At 33.2% G+C, this 25,879-nt stretch overlaps 1 protein-coding gene across 1 annotated transcript in view; it reads left to right on the top strand.

Moving 5' to 3' along the window:
* Positions 1-25,879, top strand: part of LOC126891812 (uncharacterized) — a 999,773-nt gene that overhangs the window by 757,745 nt on the left and 216,149 nt on the right. The window lies entirely within an intron of this gene.

Here is a 25,879-nt window from a genome sequence, read left to right as displayed (position 1 = left end):
CATCGTTGATTTTCTTAAATGGCAACACTGTCATTTTGATAGCTATTTTGATAGGGTGTGTAAAGTTATACACAACTGCAAAATTTCAAATTTGTATTCTCTACCATTTAGATGATAATAAAAAATAACAAAGTTATGAAAAAGAAGTAATCAACTAATAATTGAATTTAATTATTTCAATAAATTAAGCAAAAACTCATAATGTTGCCCTCAATTATTGTCAAATTGTCAATGGGCAACGTTATGAGCATTTGCTTAATTGAAATAAATAAATTCAATTATTATTTGATTACTTCTTGTTCTTCATAACTTTGTTATTTTTTATTATCTTGTAAATGGTAGGGAATAAAATTTTGAAATTTTTCAGATGTGTATAACTTTACACACGCTATCAAAATAGCTATCAAAATGATAGTGTTGCCATTTAAGAAAATCAACGATGACGTCATATCTCTAAATTGGGACACCCTGTATACATTATTATTATATGTCAAAAATGACAATTTGATATACTAATCGACGGGTCTGAGCATTTTTCAAAAAAACAGTTAGTATTTTAATTATTGAATATATTCCAAATTACAGATATAACTTTGTTATTTTCTATTATCTTGTAAATGGTAGAGAATAAAAATTTGATATTTTGCAGTTATGTATAACTTTACAAACCCTATCAAATTAGCTATCAAAATGACAGTGTTGCCATTTAAGAAAATCGACGATGACGTCATATCTCTAAATTGGGACACCCTGTATACATTTTTATTGAATGTCAAAAAGGACAATTTGAAATACTAATCGACGGGTCTGAGCATTTTCCAAAAAAACAATTAGTATTTGAGATATTGAATTTATTCCACTTTACAGACTCTCTCTGTATGTGTGATATAAGGTGCCAATATTTCTTCTGCGACCTGCTCCGTGTTTTACATGTCTATGTATTATTAAGGTGAAAGGCGCAAAATATCGCCTGTCAAAATTTTCAATGTGTTTTAAATGTATTCATGTTTTTCGAATCCTGAGAAAACTTATAATATTTTTGAAAAATTTAAACGCAGAATGAAAGATTACGTTATTACCGAGGGCTGAAAGTCTCCTAGAATAAATAAGATTTTTCTTTTGAATGAAATATCTGCAATTGAAAATCAAATTCAATTTTCTCTTTTATTTTTACCCGTGTAACTTATTAAAATAAACATTATAGAAGTTTTCGGGGATATTCATTCTGCATTTAAATGTTTCAAAAATTTTATCAGTTTTCTCAGAATTCGAAAAAAATGAATACATTTGAAACACATTGAACATTTTTACAAGCGACATTATGCGCCTTTCCCCTTAAAGATGAAGATAAAGACTATTAAAAAGATAGGCAAACCTATTTTTAAAAAAAGTTTTTATTCAATTATCCGTATCTGTCATAAAAGATTAGGTCTGGATCCCGCGTATGAAAAAAAAGTTGATTAACAGCAAGCTGAAAATTTGTTAATAGCTTAAGGGTGTCTAGTCGGATAAACTTTGATATATGGGAACACTGGAACAGGGGCAATTTTAATTGTGGAACAGTTTAAAAATTTGGAACGGTCAGACCACGAAAACGGCACATTTATTTTGTCCGACAGAACAGATTTAAACTCTCCGAACAGAGATTAAACTTTCATTCAAAAATCTATTGTGCTATTTATCACCTCTCATAATTCCTGCCATTTGACATATTCTACATGTTCCACTCATTAAAACGCCCATTTGGTTATAAATAGCAGTCTGGTTTTTGCATGAGAGTTTAATCTCTGTTCGGAGAGTTTAAGTCTGTTCTGTCGGACAAAATACATGTGCCGTTTTCGTGGCCTGACCATTCCAAATTTTTAACCTGTTCCACAATTAAAATTTCCCCTGTTCCAGTTTTCCCATATATCAAAGTTTGTCTGACTAGACACCCTTAAGCTATTGACAAATTTTCAGCTTGCTATTAATCAACTTTTTTTTCATACGCGGGATCCAGACCTAGATCATTATCCAAGGAACAGTAACTATTAGTATATTCTTTAACAGTAAAATACTGCAAAACCTCCGAATTTTAAAGAACCGCTTGGATTGACATGAAATTTGGAACACACATATAGGTCAGGAAATGAAGCTGAAAAAATGGTAAAACCTCGCAATTTTTTCGTCCAGCATCGATTTGTACAAAAATTTGGGATTAGGCTCATTTCACCCTCCAGTGCATTTTCTATGTTGAGCCGTTGTACGCTTTTGGTTTTTCAAAGGTGAAAACTACCCCTAATTGAAAAAAATTATAAAATAATATTTTAAACTTTAATATGGTCAACATTTGGTTTTTGTTAGTAAAATAATAAAATTGTTTTATGCTTTAGGATATAATATCATAATATTTCAACCCTTAAAACTACCCTTGTTGGAGCTATATATAAAAAGTTTATTTATCCTAAAATAATAATTTCGGCTTGGATAGATTTGCATAAAAATTTGGGATTAGGATCATTTAAAAATGCTTCCAACATTAAAAGTAGTGAGTTACGCTCAAACTATTGTTGGTCCCTTTTATATTTTGGTAAAAAGAATTTCGAAAATCACCCCCTAATTAGCATCCCAAATAAAATTAGTCGTTACCGCTTCACATATTACTTTACTTATGTATTGTTTATATGATCAATAAATTTCATTGGTTCAAAGTGCTCATTTTTGAAAAAATTTAGTTTTAAATATTTTAATTTTGAAAAAAATTCCATTTTTTTTAAATAACTTAATAATTATTAGTAATACCAAAAATCTCAAAGAGTAATAAAATGTACGTTTTGTTATTCTGAATATTTCGGATTTTTTGTTTTCCTCTTAGACAAAAATTGGTTGAACCGATAAAACATACACATTATAATGTAAAGAATACATAATAAAAGTAACTTGTGAAGCGGTAACGATTAATTTTATTTGGGCTGCTAGTTAGGGGGTGATTTTTGCGATTCTTTTTACCAATAAATTAGAGGGACCAACAATATTTTGAGCGTAACTCACTTATTTTAATGTGGGACGTTTTTTTTTTAAATCAAAACTAAATATTTTTTTAAACACTTTAAAAAGTTGTAATGAGTGTTCCCCGAAAAGTGCTTCGATTTTGGATATTTCACGTTTAAATATTCGATTTGGAATTTGACGAAGAGCCTGCTTTTCATTAGCTACAACTCTGCTTCTACTGGGTCTACAGACTTCTCGCATACACCATTATTTTCACGTTTCTATAAGCTATATTTGCTGAGAATATTTTTTTCGATAAAATACTTACTTTTTGAGTTATTTACGAAAAACTGCCTAAAAACATGTTTTCCTTTTGTTAAAAATGAACATATTCACTCGCAAATAACTCGAAAAGTATTGACTTAGCGAAAAAGCTCTATCAAAAGTTTTTTAGAATTGGTCATTTTATCCAATTCCGGACTTATTTTGAATGTATATTTTTCACCCCCGAGAAGGGGAGGGGATCTAGAATTGTAAACTTTTTCTTATATAACAATGAACAAGTTCAACTACCTATTCCGTAAAGTTTTCGTAAAGTTTTGTGTTCTTTGATAGGGCTATTTATAGTTATACCTCTGAGTTAGTCTGTTATTGTTTCTGTTTTTTCATATCATTTTTAGGCGGAAGTATTGGGAGCTCTCCTTGAGTTCCTCCACCATAGTTTGTAGTCCCTCAAATGTGCTCACCATAAAATAATCACGTTTTCGTCAGCAAATAGCGAATTTACGTCACCTTTGTCGAACTCCTGTATTAATGGAGATGGCATTTGTATTTTCGTTTAATTGTACTACATATTATAGTTGCGTTTTCATACAGATATTACGTATTATTTGCCTATATCTCGAATCCATTCTACAAATAATGTTTGCTATGGACCACATCTTGATACTGTCAAATGCCTCTTCATATAGTCTACTAAAGCGAGAAATAGGCTCTGTTGTTTTATATGACTTAACAGTTCTCGTGCTTTTAAAAAAATAGCAAAAAATAAAATTGAAAAAGAGATGACAGACGTAGAAGAACAAAGTGGTAGTTTCTTGCAGGCAGATTCTGTATAGAGAGCAATATTTCAAATTATATAGTATTTTTAGATCTGGCAAAGGCATAGCACATAGTGTACCACTTTCAGTGCTCTGGGTGCCAATAAAAAACAACGAGTAAACAAAAAAAATAAACAGTACAATAGTTTTACAAAATATAACAATATATGTCCAATAAAACTGGCAACAAATTAATTAGAGAAATTCCTATTAGTGTAGGAAACATAGGTTGAACCTTGCAAAATGGACACAAGTTCGGTTATTTTTTTTCTGTTATATCAAGGGGTGCTCATTATGAAACTAACTTTTTCTTAAAAAATTTCTCCCCGGAACCCCCCTTTTACCTACTATTTATTTCCTGGCAGCATATGTCTATCAACCACAGTTTAGCGGGGGTGGCGCCCCAAAGTTGTCAAATTTAAAAAATAGATTTAAAAAAAAATTATTTTTCCCTAACTGCAATGAAAATTAAAAAGAAACCCTGCAGTAATTAATCACAAATAATTGGCTGATTTTTTGGTATAGGTTTCATTTAAGGGAATTGTAATTTTTTTAATTACAGGGTGTTACATTTTAGGAAAACCCTTTTCTATACCATCTGAACCGCCTATGCTAGAGTAAAAAAACTTTTAGCGAATATTCATGTACAGGTGGTATTTACAAATTTGTATAATGGACCCCCATATTTTCCCCGGAACCACCCCAAAAAAAGGAGAGTTAATAAAGAAAATAATCAAAAATTGATTTTCGGCCACCACTGTGGCTTTAGGGTGCAAAGAAAATAAAATATGCATAGGTCATAATATGTAGCAGACAGCGTGTTCTTTTATTTTTCATAAGTACGTTTTCAATAAAATGAATAGGTGACGAAAAAAAGACAAAAGCTGGAGCACGCCAAAGCATTTCTGAGGTTTTATTTTTTTTTTTTCTGGTATATCAAGGGGTCCTTATTATGAGACTAACTTTTTCTTAAAAAATTTCGCCCCTGAACCCCCCTTTTACCTACTATTTATTTCCTGACAGCATATGTCTATCACCCACAGTTTAGCGGGGGTGGCGCCCCAAAGTTGTCAAATTTTAAAAAATGATATTTTAAAAAAATATATTTTTCCCTAACTGCAATGAAAATTAAGAAGAAACCCTGCAGCAATTAATCACAAATAATTGGCTGATTTTTTGGTATAGGTTTCATTTAAGGGAATTGCAATTTTTTTAATTACAGGGTGTTACATTTTAGAAAAACTCCTTTCTATACCATCTGAACCGCCTATGCTAGAGTAAAAAAACTTTTAGCGAATATTCATGTACACGTGGTATTTACAAATTTGTATAATGGACCCCATATTTTCCCCGGAACCACCCAAAAAAAAAGGAGAGTTAATAAAGAAAATAATCAAAAATTTATTTTAGGCTACCACTGTGGCTTTAGAGTGCAAAGAAAATAAAATATGCATAGGTCATAATGTGTAGCAGACAGTGTGTTCTTTTATTTTCCATAAGTACGTTTTCAATAAAATGAATAGGTGACGAAAAAAAAACAAAAGCTGGAGCACGCCAAAGCATTTCTGAGGTTTTATTTTTTTTCTGGTATATCAAGGGGTGCTTATTATGAGACTAACTTTTTCTTAAAAAATTTCTCCTCGAACCCCCCTTTTACCTACTATTTATTTCCTGACAGCATATGTCTATCACCCACAGTTTAGCGGGGGTGGCGCCCCAAAGTTGTCAAATTTTAAAAAAAGATGATTTAAAAAAAAATATTTTTCCCTAACTGCAATGAAAATTAAGAAGAAACCCTGCGACAATTAATCACAAATAATTGGCTGATTTTTTGGTATAGGTTTCATTTAAGGGAATTGCAATTTTTTTAATTACAGGGTGTTACATTTTAGAAAAACCCCTTTCTATACCATCTGAACCGCCTATGCTAGAGTAAAAAAATTTTCAGCGAATATTCACGTAGAGGTGGTATTTACAAATTTGTATAATGGACCCCCATATTTTCCCCGGAACCACCCCAAAAAAAAGGAGAGTTAATAAAGAAAATAATCAAAAATTGATTTTGGGCCACCACTGTGGCTTTAGGGTGCAAAGAAAATAAAATATGCATATGTCATAATGTGTAGCAGACAGCGTGTTCTTTTATTTTCCATAAGTACGTTTTCAATAAAATGAATAAGTGACGAAAAAAAGACAAAAGCTGGAGCACGCCAAAGCATTTCTGAGTGTTTTATTTTTTTTCTGGTATATCAAGGGGTCCTTATTATGAGACTAACTTTTTCTTAAAAAATTTCGCCTCTGAACCCCCCTTTTACCTACTATTTATTTCCCGACAGCATATGTCTATCACCCACAGTTTAGCGGGGGTGGCGCCCCAAAGTGGTCAAATTTTAAAAAATGATATTTTAAAAAAACATATTTTTCCCTAACTGCAATGAAAATTAAGAAGAAACCCTGCAGCAATTAATCACAAATAATTGGCTGATTTTTTGGTATAGGTTTCATTTAAGGGAATTGCAATTTTTTTAATTACAGGGTGTTATATTTTAGAAAAACTCCTTTCTATACCATCTGAACCGCCTATGCTAGAGTAAAAAAACTTTTAGCGAATATTCATGTACACGTGGTATTTACAAATTTGTATAATGGACCCCCATATTTTCCCCGGAACCACCCCAAAAAAAAGGAGAGTTAATAAGGAAAATAATCAAAAATTGATTTTGGGCCACCACTGTGGCTTTAGAGTGCAAAGAAAATAAAATATGCATAGGTTTTAATGTGTAGCAGACAGTGTGTTCTTTTATTTTTCATAAGTACGCCTTCAATAAAATGAATAGGTGACGAAAAAAAAAAAACAAAAGCTGGAGCACGCCAAAGCATTTCTGAGGTTTTATTTTTTTTCTGGTATATCAAGGGGTGCTTATTATGAGACTAACTTTTTCTTAAAAAATTTCGCCCCTGAACCCCCCTTTTACCTACTATTTATTTCCCGACAGCATATGTCTATCACCCACAGTTTAGCGGGGGTGGCGCCCCAAAGTTGTCAAATTTTAAAAAATGATATTTTAAAAAAACATAATTTTTCCCTAACTGCAATGAAAATTAAGAAGAAACCCTGCAGCAATTAATCACAAATAATTGGCTGATTTTTTGGTATAGGTTTCATTTAAGGGAATTGCATTTTTTTTAATTACAGGGTGTTATATTTTAGAAAAACTCCTTTCTATACCATCTGAACCGCCTATGCTAGAGTAAAAAAACATTTAACGAATATTCATGTACACGTGGTATTTACAAATTTGTATAATGGACCCCCATATTTTCCCCGGAACCACCCCAAAAAAAAGGAGAGTTAATAAGGAAAATAATCAAAAATTGATTTTGGGCCACCACTGTGGCTTTAGAGTGCAAAGAAAATAAAATATGCATAGGTCATAGTGTGTAGCAGACAGTGTGTTCTTTTATTTTCCATAAGTACGTTTTCAATAAAATGAATAGGTGACGAAAAAAAAACAAAAGCTGGAGCACGCCAAAGCATTTCTGAGGTTTTATTTTTTTTCTGGTATATCAAGGGGTGCTTATTATGAGACTAACTTTTTCTTAAAAAATTTCGCCCCTGAACCCCCCTTTTACCTACTATTTATTTCCCGACAGCATATGTGGGGTGGCGCCCCAAAGTTGTCAAATTTTAAAAAATGATATTTTAAAAAAATATATTTTTCCCTAACTGCAATGAAAATTAAGAAGAAACCCTGCAGCAATTAATCACAAATAATTGGCTGATTTTTTGGTATAGGTTTCATTTAAGGGAATTGCAATTTTTTTAATTACAGGGTGTTACATTTTAGAAAAACTCCTTTCTATACCATCTGAACCGCCTATGCTAGAGTAAAAAAACTTTTAGCGAATATTCATTTACAGGTGGTATTTACAAATTTGTATAATGGATGGGGGTCCAAAAGCTGGAGCACGCCAAAGCATTTCTGAGGTTTACGGCACCACTGTGCCGTAACGGTTGCTTATACGAAAATAATGCATAGGACCTTATTTGTACAGAAAACGGTAGTCTGTAATTTTGTATAAGTTTTGTTTTAGAAAAATGCATCATCATCATCAGTGGCGTTACAGCTCTTTATGAGCCAATGCCTTCTTCAGAACAATCCTCCATTTGCCCCTGTCTCTGGTAACTCTTCTCCATGCTCTAGTTCCAATAGATTTCAAATCATTTTTTAGGTTGTCTTGGTACCTAAGTCTCGGTCTTCCTCTTGTTCGTTGTCCTATCGGCCCTCTTCGGTCAAAAACTTTTCTGACTATGGCATCTTCCTCTCGTCTGATTACGTGACCTATCCATCTGAGGCGTGCTACCTTAATGAATTTTACAACGTCAGGTTCTCCAAAACTTCTATACAACTCAAAGTTGTAACGCCTGCGCCACAAACCTTGTTCTTTTATGCCTCCATATATTCGTCTTAGTATTTTTCGCTCAAAACGTTTGAGCAGTTCTTGGTCATTCTGTGTAAGTGACCAAGTTTCTGAACCATATGTTAGCACTGGTCTTATTAGTGTTTTGTATACAGTCAGTTTAATTTTTCTAGGCATTTTTGAGGACATCTGTCTTCTTAAGCTATAGTAACACTTATTGGCGAGCACTATTCTTCTTTTAATTTCTTCACTGACATTATTATCTTCAGTTAGCAGCGAGACTAAGTATATGAAGGTGTCGACACCTTCCAGTTTTAGGTCATCAATAATTATTCTTGTAGGTGTCGGCTTGCTAGACCTAGTGCAACACATATATTTGGTCTTTTGAACATTTATATTTAGTCCCATTCTCTGTGCAGATGTAGTCCAAGTAATGAAGCTTAAAATAGGACAAAACCTCGCAATTTTTACAGAATGGATCGATTTGCTTGAAAATTTGAGAGTAAGTAGTGGATAGTCCAAGGATCAAAATCTATATGATACCGAAAGGCGCTTTTACCATGGGGGTGGTTGCCCTTGCATTTTTTATTATATTTTCACCGCAAAAGTTGGCAAAAACATTCATTCTAAGCAAAAAATGTTCTATATATTTTTTTGATAAAATTAATAGTTTACGATTTATTCGCTATCGAAAGTGTTAGTTTTATATAAAAAAATTAATGTTTTTAATCAGTTTTCATTCTGTATCAAATCGCCATTTCATAAGAGTTATAAATAGATTGAGATGTAATCATGCTCTTACCCCCCTTCATATGTACAGTTTGGGTCTCACAGAGTCACCTAACTGTGAGTGTGGAAAAGAAGGTGATCTACTACATGTTCTCCTTGAATGTTCACATCAATCAGTAAATATAAACAAATTTTATGATAATCTTAATATATTAAAAATTCCACTTCCCGTCTACCTGAACAATTTGATATTTTCTGAAGATATTAATATATTAAAAATAATTTACGAACATATCAAAAACTGTAAATATAGATTGTAGCAATAAAATTTACCCTGTATGTAAGAAATTTTGTTAAAACAAAACAGGCATGTTTGTTAAAACAAAACAAACATGTTTGTTTTGTTGTTATTTTTTTTTAAACCCTGTAGATTTAAGTAATTATTGTATATTATAATTGAAAAAAGAAAAGAACAAAAAAGGAGATAAACAAAAGCAAAAAAAAAACAAAAAAAAAACAAAAAAAAAGCAAAAAAAAAAAGAAAAAAAAAACAAAAAAAAAGCAAAAAAAAAAGAAAAAAAAAAGAAAAAAAAAAGAAAAAAAAAAAGAAAAAAAACTAAGAAGATGTAAACCTCCGCGAGGTTGAATCGGGTTTACGTCTTAGCGTAGTAAAAAAACAATTTATAAAAAATAACAATAAAAAAATAATAAAAAAACACAAATTAACAATACAAAAAAAATTTAACAAAAAATACAAAAAAAATAAAAATTTACAAAAAAAATATTAACAACCAAAACAGAGTATTATTTAGATAATAATTGTAGATAATAATGTTAGTTTGTTATGTATTTTGTTAGTAGAAATACAGAAAAAATTCCTCTGATTGAAAAATCAAATATGTTTGTTTTTAAAATAACAAAATGTCTGGCTAATTGGCTCGGCCAAGGCCATCAAATTCACTCAAAAAAAAAATAATCAGTTTTCTGCAAATAACTCAAAAAGTTTTCGTTTTATCAAAACAACTTTGCTTAACAAAAATCTACCTTTTGAAAAATCAACAAAACCATTTTTTAAAATTCTCTCCAAGAATAAAGACCAATAGTAATCGAACTATACTTTATTATATGTTAGCTCTTCTTCGTCAAATGCTAAATATTGTAGTTTCAAAGTCAAAAGACGGGAAAATTATACATTTTTTGAGGATAATTTGTTTAAACTAATTTGAAGTATTTAAAAATATCTATCTCCAGAAATAAAAAAAGTCTTTAGCTCAAAAATTAAGTGGCTTATAATGAAAATAATGTCAGATCCTATATTTTTCAGCGAAAATGTGATCGAGAGCAAACCCCTAATCACCACCCTGATTAAAATTAGTCATTGACCTTACTTCGTCTTCTTTATTTATGTATTATTAATAGGTTCTAGAAGTTTAACTGGTTTAGAATGATTAGTTTTTAAAAAAATGGAGTCAAAACAAATATCGAATTTTTGAAGTTTGGTAAAAAATTGCTTTTCTTCAGAATAGAAAGATTATCATCAGAGATACGAAAAAATATTTTAATATGAAATTGTAGCTTATTTAATTCCCAAGAACTCTGTTTGAAAAAAATTTTTCTATGTTAAAAATTGAGTGAGCTATTGACAATTAAATCTTGTAATAACATGCAAAAATCACCTTTACCAACCCTTTCAAAGTCACCCCTTTTTGCGACTGAGGATTTTAAAAAGATTTAATATTAATAGACTTATTGATATTGTAAAAACCTACAAAATTATTTTTTACCAAACTTTCTAAGATAAAAATTAAAAAGGTTGCGGTTAAAAAATCAATATATATTTTTGAAAAAAAAAGAAATCCAATTGGAAGCAAAATAATGTAAGTTAGCTTTGCTTTTAGTCATTGGCCTTATTCATTCTTCTTTATTTATGTATTATTAATAGATTTTAGAAGTTTGACTTGCTTAGAATGATTATTTTTTTAAAATACAGGAGTTAAAAGCGAATAACGAATTTTTGTAGCTTGGTAAAAAATGCCATTTTCTTCAGAATATAAAGATTAGCATCAGAGATACGAAAAAATGTTTCAATATAAATTTATAGGTTATTCAATTCCCTAGAACTTGGCTTAAAAAAAAATTTCTACGGCAAAAATTGAGTGAATAGTACATGAGTACATATCGAAAAACATTGATTTTTTTTGTATAAAACTCACACTTTCGATAGCGAATAAATCGAAAAGTATTAATTTTATCAAAAAAATTTATAATTTTTTTTTGCTTAGAATGAATGTTTTTATCAACTTTTGCAATCAAAATATAATAAAAAATTTCCACCCCTAAGATGGGGTGGCAACCGCCTCCATGTTAAAAGCGCCTTTCGGCATCATATAGATTTTGATCCTTGACCTATCCACTACTTATTCTCAAATTTTCAAGCAAATCGATCCATTCTGTAAAAATTGCGAGGTGAAATGCTTCGGTTCCTAGACTAATGCTCTTAACGACCGAAATGCTTCAGTCAGAGATTCTGTAGACCTACCTGTGATGTATATATCATCTGCGTATCCGACAATTTGTACTGATTTGTTAAAGATAGTACCATTCGTAGTAATCGGGTACTCTCGAATTATTTTTTCTAATGCTAGGTTAAATAAGAGACACGATAGTCCATTACCCTGTCTTAGTCCATTTTTGCAATGGAAGGGTCTTGAGAGATCGTTTTGAATTTTTACCATGCTCTCTGCACATGTGAATGTAAAGTTCAGTTAATTGGACAAGATGAAACGGTATTCGAAATTCTACCATAGCAAGTAGAAGTTTATTTCTATTAACGGAGTCGTATGCGGCTTTGAAGTCAACGAATATGTGGTGGGTGTCGACGCCGAACTCTAGGGTTTTTCAAGGATCTGCCTCACTGTAAATATCTGGTCTGTTGATTTATTAGGACGGAAACCGCACTAATATCCTCCCACTATTTGTTCGGCGTAGGGGAGGAGTCTTTTATACAATACGTTGGACAACACTTTATATGCCATATTGAGTAGAGTGATGCCTCTATAATTTTCGCACACCATCATGTCTCCCTTTTTGTGTAGAGGACACAGTACATCTAAATTCTAGTCTGTGGGTGTTTCTTACTGTTGCCAGATTGTAGTTATCAGTTTATGCATTTGTTTCAGGAGGATGTCGCCACCGTTTTTGAAAAGTTCGGCAGGGAGATTATCCGAACCGGGGGCTTTAATATTTTTCAGTGTTACGATGGCTTCTCTAATTTCTTCTTCGGTGGGGAGTGGTTGCCGATCATCTTCATTCATTTGAAACATGAGATCCTCAATCTCGCCATCTTCATAATTGCCACTAAGCAGTTCTTCAAAATGGTTCGCCTATCTGTTTAGTATCTGTTCTTTGTTACTAATTATAGAGCCGTCCCTATCTTTACAGCTATTATTCTGGGTTTGAATTCTTTTCTGCAGCTGTTTATCTGTTGGTAGAATTTCGTTTAGAGCGTGTTCGTATTGTTCTTTCTTTTTTCTTCTAAACATTCTCTTTTCTTCTCTTCTAAGATTGTCATAATCTTCCAGAGTTGATCTCGTTCTGCGCAGCTAGAGTCGCCTATACGCTTAATTTTTTGTTGATTTGATATGTCTACACTCTTCATCGAAACGATCTTCGTTTTTTCTGGTCTTGATAGGTTTTAATACAGTTTCAGCTGATGTGTGCATAGCTTCTTTGCATTTAGTCCAATGCTCTTCAATACTTAAATTTTCTTCGATTTTTTGTAACGCTTTGTTTAATATTGTCATGTAATTGGCTCTAGCAGTTTCAGATTTTAGCACCTCAGTATTATATTTTGTGGATTTAGGGCTGTGACCTTTTTTTGCGAAAAATGCATAGGTAATGATAAAATAGTGTAAACATGCTCTCCAAGGGATAGTGGTAATTTCCGCAGTTTATTTTCAAGGATAGGGGTAATTTCCGCAGGGATGTTGCAATAATCAGATATATTTATAAAAAAGCCTATTGATGGAGCATATGTCCATATGGGTCAAAAAGCAAAAAAATTTTTTTTTTGAAAGCCCCCTTTATTTATTTTTTTTTGGCTATAAGGGTTGCATCAAGAAATCGCTTTTGATGTCCATGCATGGGTAATAAGAACGTGCACAAAATAATATATGAAGCATTTTGATAAAGGGCATGGTGTATGAAGGATTCCAAGAAAATCACTTTCTTTATTAATTATCCTTTTTTTGGGGTGGTTACGAAAAAAAAATGTGGGTGCATTATAGAAATTTGTAAATAACAGCAGTACATGGATAATTGCTAAAAGTTTTTTTTTACTCTAGCATAGGCGGTTCAAATAGTATAAAATGGAGTTTTCTAAAATTTAACGCCCTGTAATTGAAAAATGGCCAATTTTTCTTAAATGAAACCTATACCAAAAAATCAGCCACTTATTTGTGATTAATTTTCCCACGTTTTCTTCTTAATTTTCATTAAAGTTAGGGAAAAATATTTTTTTTATATGCTGTCAAGAAATAAATAGTAGGAAATATAGTCCTCTTCATTTTGCTATTAAGCAAATTTTTTGCAAAACGTACAGGAAGGGCTACGTTTTGCAAAAACCACAAATCACCCCCTTTAAAGGGATGAAAGGGGGGTTCCGGGGCGAAATTTTTTAAGAAAAAATTTGATATACCAGAAAAAAAAAATAAAACCGGACTTGTGTCCATTTTGCGAGGTTCAACCTGTGTTTCCTACACAATAAGAGTATGAGTCTAACTAAAGGCTGCTGCAAAGCACTTACACTCTTTGATATGAGGCGCTCTCAGTGTGGAGAAGAAAGTGCTACAATATGGTCTTCCCAATCAAAGACGATAGAACATAGTATGATCATCACGTTTCTGATTTGATAATATTTTATGATACACTCAAATAGGAAAATATGTTGATACATTCATGTAACTGTGAAGTTACAAAGATTTCCTTAAATCATTAAAGAAAGACATGAAAGAATTAACAAAATACTAAACTAGATATTTTTAATTGATCTAGTTATAAGCCACTATACATATCAAAACATTTACCCCGTTTAAAGGGTTGTTTGAGGTTATAACGGAGCCGAATAATAGCGTCATGTAGATTAACGTTTAGACCATTAAGGGCGTTATTAGCAAATTGTTCGAAACATTACTAATAATCTTGTTATTCGATACTACTAAATCCTGAAGTGACCAACCACCTTACGAAGTTAATTTGTCAAATCAATCTCCTTCATTCGCAAAACGGCCCAATACCAATCCCAGTAAGTAACCATTATCACTATAAAGCGCATTAATCAAGAGGAGAATCGATTCCCGCCGAATTCCGGGATATCGGCTTTCGCTCATCAGGAAACAAAACACTCTGAAAAACGTGATAACAGACTTACTAAACAGACACAGATTTTTATCTTAAAAAAATTAAATAAAAATACAATGCCGAATATAAAATTTGACTCACCCAAATTTGGTAGGTTTTAAGAGATAGTTATTGTCGATTATTTGACATAAAATTAAGAATTTAATATTCACCATGGGCGTACATGCGGGTAATATGATCGGTCATATTACCCGTATGCGCGCCAATGGTGAATTTAAATTCCTAATTCTATGTCAAAAAATCCGCAATAACTATCTCTTCAAACCTACCAAATTTCATTTGCATAACTCAACTGGTTTTAAAACAATAAATAAATCGTCAGTTTGTAAGAAAAAATTCAACATCCCGTATCTCGGAAACGAAACATTTGCGGACAAACGTCTATCAAGCCAACTCTCATTATTTTTTTATGCAGAATTACCCGTTAAAGTTTGTCGCACTCATTTAGAAACATCGTGTATTGATGAAGAACATGTCTAGTTGATAAAGTACCTAACTTTTTTATTATCCAACGTAAACGAATGAATCTGATGCTATAGTTGGGTTATAATTTCAGTATTTTATATATCGCACCTTGAAAACCATAGGGCAATAACTGCAAAAATCATAATATCGAGTTATGAGCATTTTAAGTTTTTGTAAAGTTAATTTTATTTCCTGTAGTTCCAAAAATTAAACTACAAACCTGATATTTGGTATTGTCTTTAATTTTGCATATTTTTATATAAATTAAGAAGTACATAAAATTTGGTAAAATTAATAGGTATTTTAGCACATACGGCCATATGGTTTTAAAAAATATATCAATTTTCGCAAATGACGCAGTAAAAATGCATATCAAATTTATTTTTTTTTATTTAGTTTTTTTATTTAAGATTCTACTTATTTATTACAAATTTTTAGTATTAACACTTAATCAAAGTGTTGCATATTATAATCTGTCTGTTCGTCTTCTATTGTTGCATTGGTCACGTGTAAATCTGCATAAAACCTATGATAGTGCTCTTTAATAACATTAGCCTTACATAGTGAGAGTCTACATCTTGTTTTTTGAGATTGCATATTCCTGGTGGATGCGAATATGCTTTACTTAGTTCCATCTTAGCCACCATCCCTCGTTGTTTTTGCCTTATATTAATGGTTCTGAATTCTGTATCGTTAAAGCTTGCCTTAACCTGAAACTTATTTTTAAATGTATTCTCCACCTAGTTCATCTTATGTCATTCCAGACGACAGACGACCTGATTTCCTTCTTCGTCAATGTTATAATTATTCCCCATTTCCTTACATCGTTTTTTAAAGTCCAATATATCCGATGTACACCTTTCATTAATTTTATATAAGGTTCACCTGTTTTTTCGCTGTTTGAACTACTGTGAACCATTGCGCAGCCACGTAAATTGGTCATCTTTTAAAGCCTTTTTTTGTTTCTCAATTAAAGAATGCACGTTATCTATCGTATTTTGGGAGTGACCCGTTATCAAAAATTTGTGGGTAATTTTAGGTATGTTTTCAATTTCTATACTGCATATTGATAAAGATAGACAATATACTTGTTCTTATTTAGCCCACAGTAGTTATCTGAGTATAATATTATTTCTTTTTCCCTGGCATGGTTCCTCAGAAATTGTAACAGGAACGCTATTTCATTTGAATCACGATTAGCAATTCGCTTGAACCAAAGACAGAAGTGTCCTGCATTTGTGGTCCGGTAAAAAATTGTGAAATTACATCATGTTGATAATCTGCTTTTGTAATAAAATAAAGAGACTTCGCCTGAAGGCGTCGGTAGTAATGATTGTAAATCAAAACAAGAAGTGATGCAATTGTTGGATTTTGCAGATTTTAAGTCATTTATTTCTCTTTCCTCTTGAGTTCCACTTCCTGACGGTGAGTATTATAGACTGTTTCTAATGTCGATTTATCTAATTAATTTCTGTAACTTTCTCACAGCAAGCAAAGGTATTTTTAGGCTTAAAGGTATATTAAAGGTATATTAAATTCTGTGTGAAATATGGTTATCATCGTAGCGTAATTTCCGAACACCGAAACTTTTTCTTTGCAAAATTTTATATAATCGCAATGAATATCAGCAAGAGTTTTGTCATCGCTGACGAATTATCTGGTAGTTTGTTTCCTTAGGTAGTGAGATTTCACTCTAAGAATGGACTCAATGTAAATCATTTTGTTTTGTTTCACGACTTCGTTGATTCTTTTTCCATTCTTATGAGTTCCTCGCTTTTCTTTTGGGATAAACCCATCTACAGTACGACGTTGTATATTAATTTGTTATAGTCTTGTCGCTTATTTCCAGTGTTGCAATGAAATCTCTCTGCAGCACTCGTATGTTTTGTTGCATTTAAAAGATTTTTCCTTAGTACATCTCGCTTTTATTTTACGAGCGTGGGTCAAATTTTGCACATATTGTCATATTTTTTTTTTTTTTTTTGTTATGCTTTATTTAACAATCAGAATACATTAGCATCCTATAAGTTAAAGTGTTGGCTTGGGAGCTGGGCCCCTCATTGGCGTGAAGGGACTCCCTCCAATGAAGGAGTCCTAGATAGTCTTCATGTCAGCTGGCCATAATCTCTTCAACCTTCTGGCAATTGGAGCTTGTACTAGCGGCTGTAATACTGCGTTGGGGTGTGTTTCCATTTTCTCGTGGTGTTTGTTGTACCTATCTTTAATGACATCTGTGATGAATGGAACCTTCAGATCTTCATGTAATGTTAAATTCGACACGAACCAAGGTGCATCTGTGATCATGCGTAGTATTTTTGACTGGCTCCTTTGGATGATAGCAATATTAGATTTGCTTGCACATCCCCAGACTTCGATACCATACATCCATATTGGTTTGATTATGGTGTTGTATATCAGCAGTTTATTTTCCAAACTTAGTTTTGATTTTCTACCTATCAACCAGTAGAGTTCTTTGACTTTCATGTCTATTTGTTTTCTCTTCTTTGTTATGTGCACTTTCCAAGTAAGTTTAGAGTCTAGATGTATGCCGAGATATTTGGAAGAGTTGTTTTTAGCAATAATTTTGTTATTTATGTATAGTGACGGACACTGATCTTTTCTTGTAGTAAAGTTGACATGGACGGATTTAGCCTCATTTATCTTAATTTTCCATTTTCTTACCCAATTTTCTAGGTTTGCTAAGTCATTTTGTAGGATGTTGGAAGCTTCTACTGGATCTTGGTGAATTGCTAAGATGACGGTGTCATCCGCAAAGGTTCCTATGACAGTGTGTGGAGACGTAGGAATATCTGATGTGAATAATACATATAGAATGGGACCCAGGACACTGCCTTGCGGAACTCCGGCCTTGATTGGGAATTTTTGCGAATATTCATCATTCACTTTTACAAGAAACTGTCTGTCGTGAAGATATGATTCGAGCAGTCGATAGAAGGATAGTGGAAAGATTTTAGATATTTTGTATAAAAGTCCATCATGCCAAACCTTGTCAAAGGCTTGGCTAACATCCAAGAATACTGAGGGACAGTATTGTTTTTGTTCTATTGCTAAATTTATTGAATGTGTTATTCTGTGTATTTGCTGAACTGTTGAGTGGCCTTGTCGAAAACCAAATTGGTGTGATGGAATCCAATCCTCAGGGAGTACTTCCTTATTTATTCTTTGAAGTATGAGTCTTTCTAGTAGTTTTGACATAACTGGCAATAAGCTGATTGGCCGATAAGATGAAACTTCGTTTGGGTTTTTGCCTGCCTTCAGTATTAAAATTATTTCTGCTGTTTTGAGTTGCGTCGGCCAGTAGTTTAGTCTCAGAATAGCATTGAAAATGTACATCATGAGTATGACTCCTCTGCGTGGCAGTTCTTTTAACATTTTGGAGGTTATTTTATCGATCCCTGGAGATTTTCTTGGATTTAGGAAGTTAAGTTCATTTTGAACTTCCTTTACAGAAAGTTGTTTGATTGCGGGTATGTTGTTTGGGATATTTGAGAGATGTCTAGCTATTTCGTCGTCAACTACATCACAGTTCGGTGTGAATACATTGGATAAGTATGCACCAAATAGTGAAGCCTTTTCTTTATCGCTTCTTGCCCATATAGCTGCAGGATTGCTGGAGTCACGTACAGGAGAATTCTGCATTTGAGGCTTGTTTTTGAATTTGCATGGTTTCCAGATGGAGTTATCACTTCGGTTAAGACCCTTCAAATATTCATTAAATGAACTTTCACGCAGTTCTTTAATTTTTGCTTTTAGTCGACAACTGGCTCGGTTGTACACTGTTCTGTCAACAGGGGCTTGCGTGCGTTGTAATCTAGCTCTTGCTTTTCGTTTTAGAGCTATGAGTTCCTTCACTTCTTTAGGTACAGAAATGTCTTTCTTTTGGATAGTGGGACGAGGAGTGGCTTGTTGTACTGATTCTATTAGGAGGTCATTAAAAGTTGTGATCGCCCCTTCGACTTCATTGGGTTCCTTTAGTCTGATGTCGAGTTTTACTTTTTCTTCAATTCTGGTACGATATTCTTCCCATTTGGTTTTCTTATTATGTAGTCTTGTGGGAGTTTTTCTATGTAACGCTGCTGTTCCTATTGAAGCTATTATCGGAGAGTGGTCAGAAGAAAGATCATAGCTTGGTATTACGTCTAAGTAAGGAGCTGGTAACCCATTTGTCACAAAAAAGTCAAGCAAGTCAGGAGTTTTAGCAGGATCAGTTGGCCAGTAAGTTGGAGTTCCTGTTGACAGGTATGCGTAATGCTTCTCTTGAATCACTGATGCCAATTCTCTACCTTTGGTTGTTGTAAGCCTAGACCCCCATAAAATGTGTTTGCTATTGTAATCACCGCCCGCAATAAATTTGGATCCTAGTGTATCGAAAAAATCACTGAAATGTTCCTTTTTTATGTTGTGTCGTGGTGGACAGTAGACGGCGGCAACTTTTAGATTATATGAGTCCATGCAGACGTTGACAGTTGTGGCTTGTAGAAAATTTTCAGCATATTTTGGCATTTCATGGTGCTTTATTGTGTTCTTTATTAGGATAGCAGTACCAGCATGTGCAGTGTTGTCTGGGTGATTGCTGTGATATGTTGTGTAATGTGGAATGTAAAAGTAGGATCTGTCAGTGAAGTGTGTTTCGCTGATGAGAAGCAGGTCTATGGAATTGTGTTTTAGAAATATTTCAACTTCTTGTTTGTGATGTAGAATGCCGTTGGCATTCCACAGTGCTATTCTAATAAACTTAATGAATTTTATTTATTAACGTAGTAAGCATATTCATCACCATGGTGTTTTGATGAATAAGTTGCTGAAACATGGCTTTGAATTCGTCTAAGAATCTATGTAGCATATCTGTTGTGGTGTCACATTGATTCTGCTGAGTATAATTGTTGGATGCTACATTTGCATAGGTCACATTATTTCTTACCGGCGTTGTTGTTGGCTTGATGGTAAGATTAGGATGGGCATTTGGGTAACCCTGACTGCTGACTGGCTGTACATTTTGCCTATTATTTTGATTATTAGGGCGTCTCATTATGTTGTGATAGTAGCTACAACCTTTATAGTTGGCTGTATGGGCACCTCCACAAAGTGCACATGTTGCTGGAGTGTTCCTTGTTTTTGTGCAGGTTGATGTACTATGGGCTCCCCCACACTTAACGCAGACAAAAGGTTTATAACAGTAACCCTTGGTGTGTCCATATTGTTGGCATCGCGTGCATTGAGCTGGTCCATAGTTAGGTTTTGGAGGTTCTACCTGTATGATTAAATTTTGCATTTTTTGTATTTTATATACGTCTTTGTTATTTACCGCAGGCTCTAAATCCACAAAGAACAGATTAAGAGGCTCCTTAGTTCTTTTGTCCTTGGCATTGAGAATATTTCTGACTTGATGGCCTTTTGCGTTGAGTTCTTTCACTATTTCTTTTGTATCCATAGTGTGGTGAAGGTGTCTGATCACTACTCGGAATGCACGTTCTTCTTTGAGTTGGTATGTGTGGTGTACAATTTTTTTCTCACGCATATACGTTACTAGATGCCTGTAAGACTCAACAGTATCACTAATTATTTTAATTGTATTATCTGCAAGTGTTTTTGTACTGTAGTGCACATCATCAATGGCATCTCTTAAACTTAGTATCATTTTCTGGTAATCTGTTACTCCGTACACAAATATTGGAGGAGGTTTTATAGTTTTAGCTTCGGTGATATCTATTTGTTGGTCTGTTTGACTCTCTTCTACAGTTTCTTCTACAGGAAGCTGACTATATCTATTGCTTATATCTATGTCGGAGTTTTGTGAGTTGCTTCTTCTGATCTTCCTTCTTTTTGTATTCGTTACTTGTTGCCATTCGTTCTCGTTGGCTGCGTGTTGTTCTAGCTCCTCATCGTCACTTGTAGAGGACAATCTGTGATAATATTTCTGACTGGTTGATGGTATATGTTGTGATTTTTGGATCATTGGTACCTGATGTATATAATTTTGTTGATTAATTGGTACCTGCTGAGTGGAATTTGCTTGAGAAGCATCAAAATGTTGTTGAGACAAACAAGAATTATTATTATTCAATGCTGGTTGAGAATTAATAAATTGTTGTACTTGCATATTTGTATCTGCTACACCCTGTATGTTGGTTTGCGAAACTGGCTGGCTATAAGAATCTCCAGGTCCATTACTAGCTGGTAACACATTCATGTTTTTATTTCACTTAAATTAGCACTGGGTTCAAAAACTCATTAAATTTCAATGTAAATGAAAATAAATATTTCATTAATTGTTTTTAAATTGTAGGTATCGGTTTTTAACAAAAATTCCGGTTCGAAATTTTTATCGTGGCGTACGTTGCTTGATGATTAAGGCAATCCTATTGTCATATAGATCTAAGTTTTTGTTCCAATTTTAGAACCGTAGAGCATCAACTGCAGATAATGCCTGATGGTATAAAAAGAAGAATCGATTTTTGATAAAAGCCATAGGGATGTATCTTTCTGGTGCCGAACTTAAAATTTTTTTGCAGATTCTGCTATATAGCATTAAAAAATAGATTTTTTTCCTATTAGACTGCATTCAAAGGTCATTTCATGAAAAAATTGCAGTTATTGCCATATGGTTTTCAAGGTGCGATATGCTAGAATATTCCACATGGGGATGCGAACTTTGAGAAAAAAACCACAGTTTGATTGGTACACCCGGTATACAATGAAAATTTAGCTGTTAAGCAACAATATTATTACAGTGGTATTGCTTAAGACTCAGGCTATAACATGTTCAAAGAATCACTTAAATCGGCTAACAGGTTTAGAAAATATGAGACATCAAAAATTACCAATTTTACCAAACTCTATGCACGTAAGTTTAGTTTACCTACTAATGGATTTCTTGAAAAAAAATTGTTGTTGCTGTTTCGATAAGCAATTTTAATAAAAAGGACCCCTTACCCTAATTCCTAAAAACCATTCTCAGCATAAGGTTCTGAGAGTTTTCTTGTGGCATGCCAAATATTACGAAAAAATGAAAGAGAGTTTATATTTCAATCCGTCTCAGAGGCTTGTATCATCATCCCCTTACGTACCTTTCACCCCCTTAGGGCTCTTCAGAGAGGCTATATTATGGCCTACTCAGAATTGAATAGAAAACAAACTGTCTCATTAATTCGCTTTCAGACGCTGTATATAACTTCAATCTACGTTTTCTACAATTTACAAAGCAAACAGGAGATAAATAAAGCAGACGAAAGGTACTCTACAATTAGCAATCACCTCCCGTCAATTCATCTAGGTAAAAATGTCATGTTGTTCTGAAGCTATTTTCTTGTGGCATTTTTATAATCAAGTATATTCAAATGGGAAATAAGCCACAATTTTACCTAAAAAATGATTTTATTAACGTTTCGACGCCCAAGTCGGGTGTCGTTGTCAAAATATAAAATAATACTAAATAAACAAAAATGTTGTTGCTTAGTAAAAAATTCTTCTAATAATTTATTTAATCTGACTCATTTATATCGGCAATTCAGACACGTATTATATATTTCAAAGTAGACGACTTTAAAATGATATTGCCAATATTGATGAGTTGCGTTCCTGGGACGACTTTACTAAAAGATAGTTCATTCGATTACATGAAATCAATCCCAACTCAAGAATATCCGCCACAAAAAATCATAGCATGTGATCTGTCTTTAAAAAGACAACCAAATGCAACGGTGGCACTGAAATTCTCGGGTAGAGATTCCATAGTAAATCACGAGGGAAAACCAGGAAAAACCTCGTGATACTATCCCGACATCGTAAGTATTTGGGTTTACATTTAGTTTACTCTCAAAACCAATACCAAATTCTGACTTGATATTTTAAATTTTAAATAATACTAAAATACTAAATATGTACTAACTCGATATGTTACTGATTTACTAATTGTGGTATTTTCTTTCTATTGATTTCCTCCTTTAATATGGGTAACCACATCCTACTGCATTCTACCGAGGAATTTGCGACACAATTGGTTTCATTTAGCATAATTAGAGCCGCTTCTTTGATTTTTCTCTTTTTACTATCTGCTTCTTTTAGGACTATACTTGAATCTCTCCACTGAACTCTATGTTCATTATCCCATGCGTGTTGACATATTTGAGATCTATCAAATTCTCTATTTTTTATATAAGACTGATGTTCATTTACTCTAACGTCTAATGGTCTTGACGTTTCACCTATATAAAATTGTTCGCATTCACAAGGTATTTTATAAATACAATTCTTTGTTCTTTCTTGTTCACTGTTAGGTTTAGTTTTAGATAGAATAGATCTCAATGTGTTTGTTGTTTTGAATGTTGTTGATATGTTGAATTTATTTCCTATTGTTTTAAGTTTCTCGGATAGTCCTTTTACATATGGTATTGATATTTTCCTCGTATTATTTCTTGTGAATGTTGTAGGATCCCTTTCTAAGTTGTTCTGTTCCATTCGATCCAATCTTGACAATTCCAATCTTGAGAATTTCAGTGCCACCGTTGCATTTGGTTGTCTTTTTAAAGACAGATCACATGCTATGATTTTTTGTGGCGGATATTCTTGAGTTGGGATTGATTTCATGTAATCGAATGAACTATCTTTTAGTAAAGTCGTCCCAGGAACGCAACTCATCAATATTGGCAATATCATTTTAAAGTCGTCTACTTTAAAATGTATAATACGTGTCTGAATTGCCGATATAAATGAGTCAGATTAAATAAATTATTAGAAGAATTTTTTACTAAACAACAACATTTTTGTTTATTTAGTATTATTTTATATTTTGACAACGACACCCGACTTGGGCATCGAAACGTTAATAAAATCATTTTTAGGTAAAATTGTGGCTTATTTCCCATTTGAATATACTTGATTAAAAATGTCATGTACCCACTGACAATACGACTTAACTGAGGGAAAATGAAACACAGTTTATATTTCATTCCGTTTCAGAGGTGACCATCATCCTATTATTCTTGAGAGAGACTATAATATGGTCTCCATCTTTCGATTGCGAGTAGACAGTAGTACCTATACATTTCGGTCCTTTCAAATTAATGAAATGAGTTTCTTTGTATTAAGCAACATAATTTTCGTATATTTTCAACGCTATTATTGGGTACTTTACTGTCATGTAGGAAGCGGCTAAAATATTATGGTATTAAAACCTGACTAAGACCCAAATTAGTTCTCATCATTGCGTCTTCTTCTACGGCACTACAGCCCAAACTGAGCCTTGGCCTCCTTTATTTTTTGCCTCCACCCTCGCTTGTCTGTGGCTGCTCTTCTCCATACACGGACTCCTAAAAGGGCTTGTGCGTCGCTGTTTACTGTGTCTTCCCTGCGCTTTCTTGGCTTTCCAACCGGTCTCTCTCTCTGCGTTCTAGAATTCAGTGCTCTTTTTGGTAGCCTATTCTCTCCCATTCTTATAACATGTCCGGCTCATTGCAATATTTGTATTCTAATGAAGTCTGATAGGGGTGTAAGTTGATAAAGTTCGTTGTTGTATTGACTTCTGAAGATTCCGTTTTCCCTCACAGGTCCTAGTATTCTTCTCAGTACTTTTCTTTCGAATGTGTCGAGTTTGTTTTTGGATGTTTCTTTCAGGACCCAGGCTTCACTGCCACAGCATTTTATTGGTCGAATTAAAGTTTTATAGATTCTCATCTTTGTATTTCGGTGGACACTTTTAGACCGAAATATATGGGAAAGGGCAAAATAAGCTCTGTTTTCCTGCGTTATTCTCTTCCGTATTTCTCCATCTTCTGATCCGTTGGCATATATTTCTACTCCCAGGTATGTAAACTTTCCAACCGTTTCAATGTCATCTTCATGTATAATGTTTTGTGGTCTCATCTTTGCGTCCCAAAAGTATTCTACCAGATCACGCAAAGCTTTTTGAAAAGATCCTTATACTTAGAATCAACCCTATTATCTTATAAAATATCTTATTATCAAACCACAAAGGATTTAGACTGAAACATGATATCGTCGAGCAAATATATAGAGCAGTCAGAATAGCTAGAGATGAGTTTGAAAACAAGTCCTACAATACAGCTGCCTTCCTAGATGTCTCGCGGGCATTTGACAAAATCTGACATGATGGTCTAATTTACAAAATCAAATCACGGCTACCACATCCTACAGTCATAATATAACAAATAAATACTTTTCAGTTGATTATGGCGAATCTTAAACTTTCCTATTATACGACCTCAACAGAGAGTCCCTCAAGGCAATGCACTCGGTCCAACCTTATATTTACTGTACAGAATTGGCCTTCCTACCACAAGAATACTACGATTACTACGTATGCAGATGATACTGTCATAATGGTCACTCATTCAAATATAAGATTAGCATCCAAAAATTAGCAAAACCATTTAAATTGGTTGGTTAAAACGTTGGTATGTCAAAGCAAACAATACCAACTAAAATCACATTACGTTCACGTTAAAAAGAGAGGACTGCCCTCTTCTATCTATAAACCGAAAGTTACTCCTTCCAGAAAATATGTAATACAGTATGTCCCTGTAAGTTGTATCCATATGGAAAACTTTTTTATTATTAATTTTACGAAAAAAAGTTATTCCTCATAAAAAGCTCTGCTTGGTCCAAAACCTAAAATTTAACTATCAAATATCAACTTTTTTGAATATTATACGAGGTTATGTCAAAAAGTTTGAATTTCACTCAAGAGTAAATTAGCTTTATTTTTCACAATATTGAAAATTGCTATTATGAAAAGT

The sequence above is a fragment of the Diabrotica virgifera genome, chromosome 9 (assembly GCF_917563875.1).
Source record: "Diabrotica virgifera virgifera chromosome 9, PGI_DIABVI_V3a".
Lineage (NCBI taxonomy): Eukaryota > Metazoa > Arthropoda > Insecta > Coleoptera > Chrysomelidae > Diabrotica > Diabrotica virgifera.
This window is presented reverse-complemented; position numbering and strand designations above follow the sequence as displayed.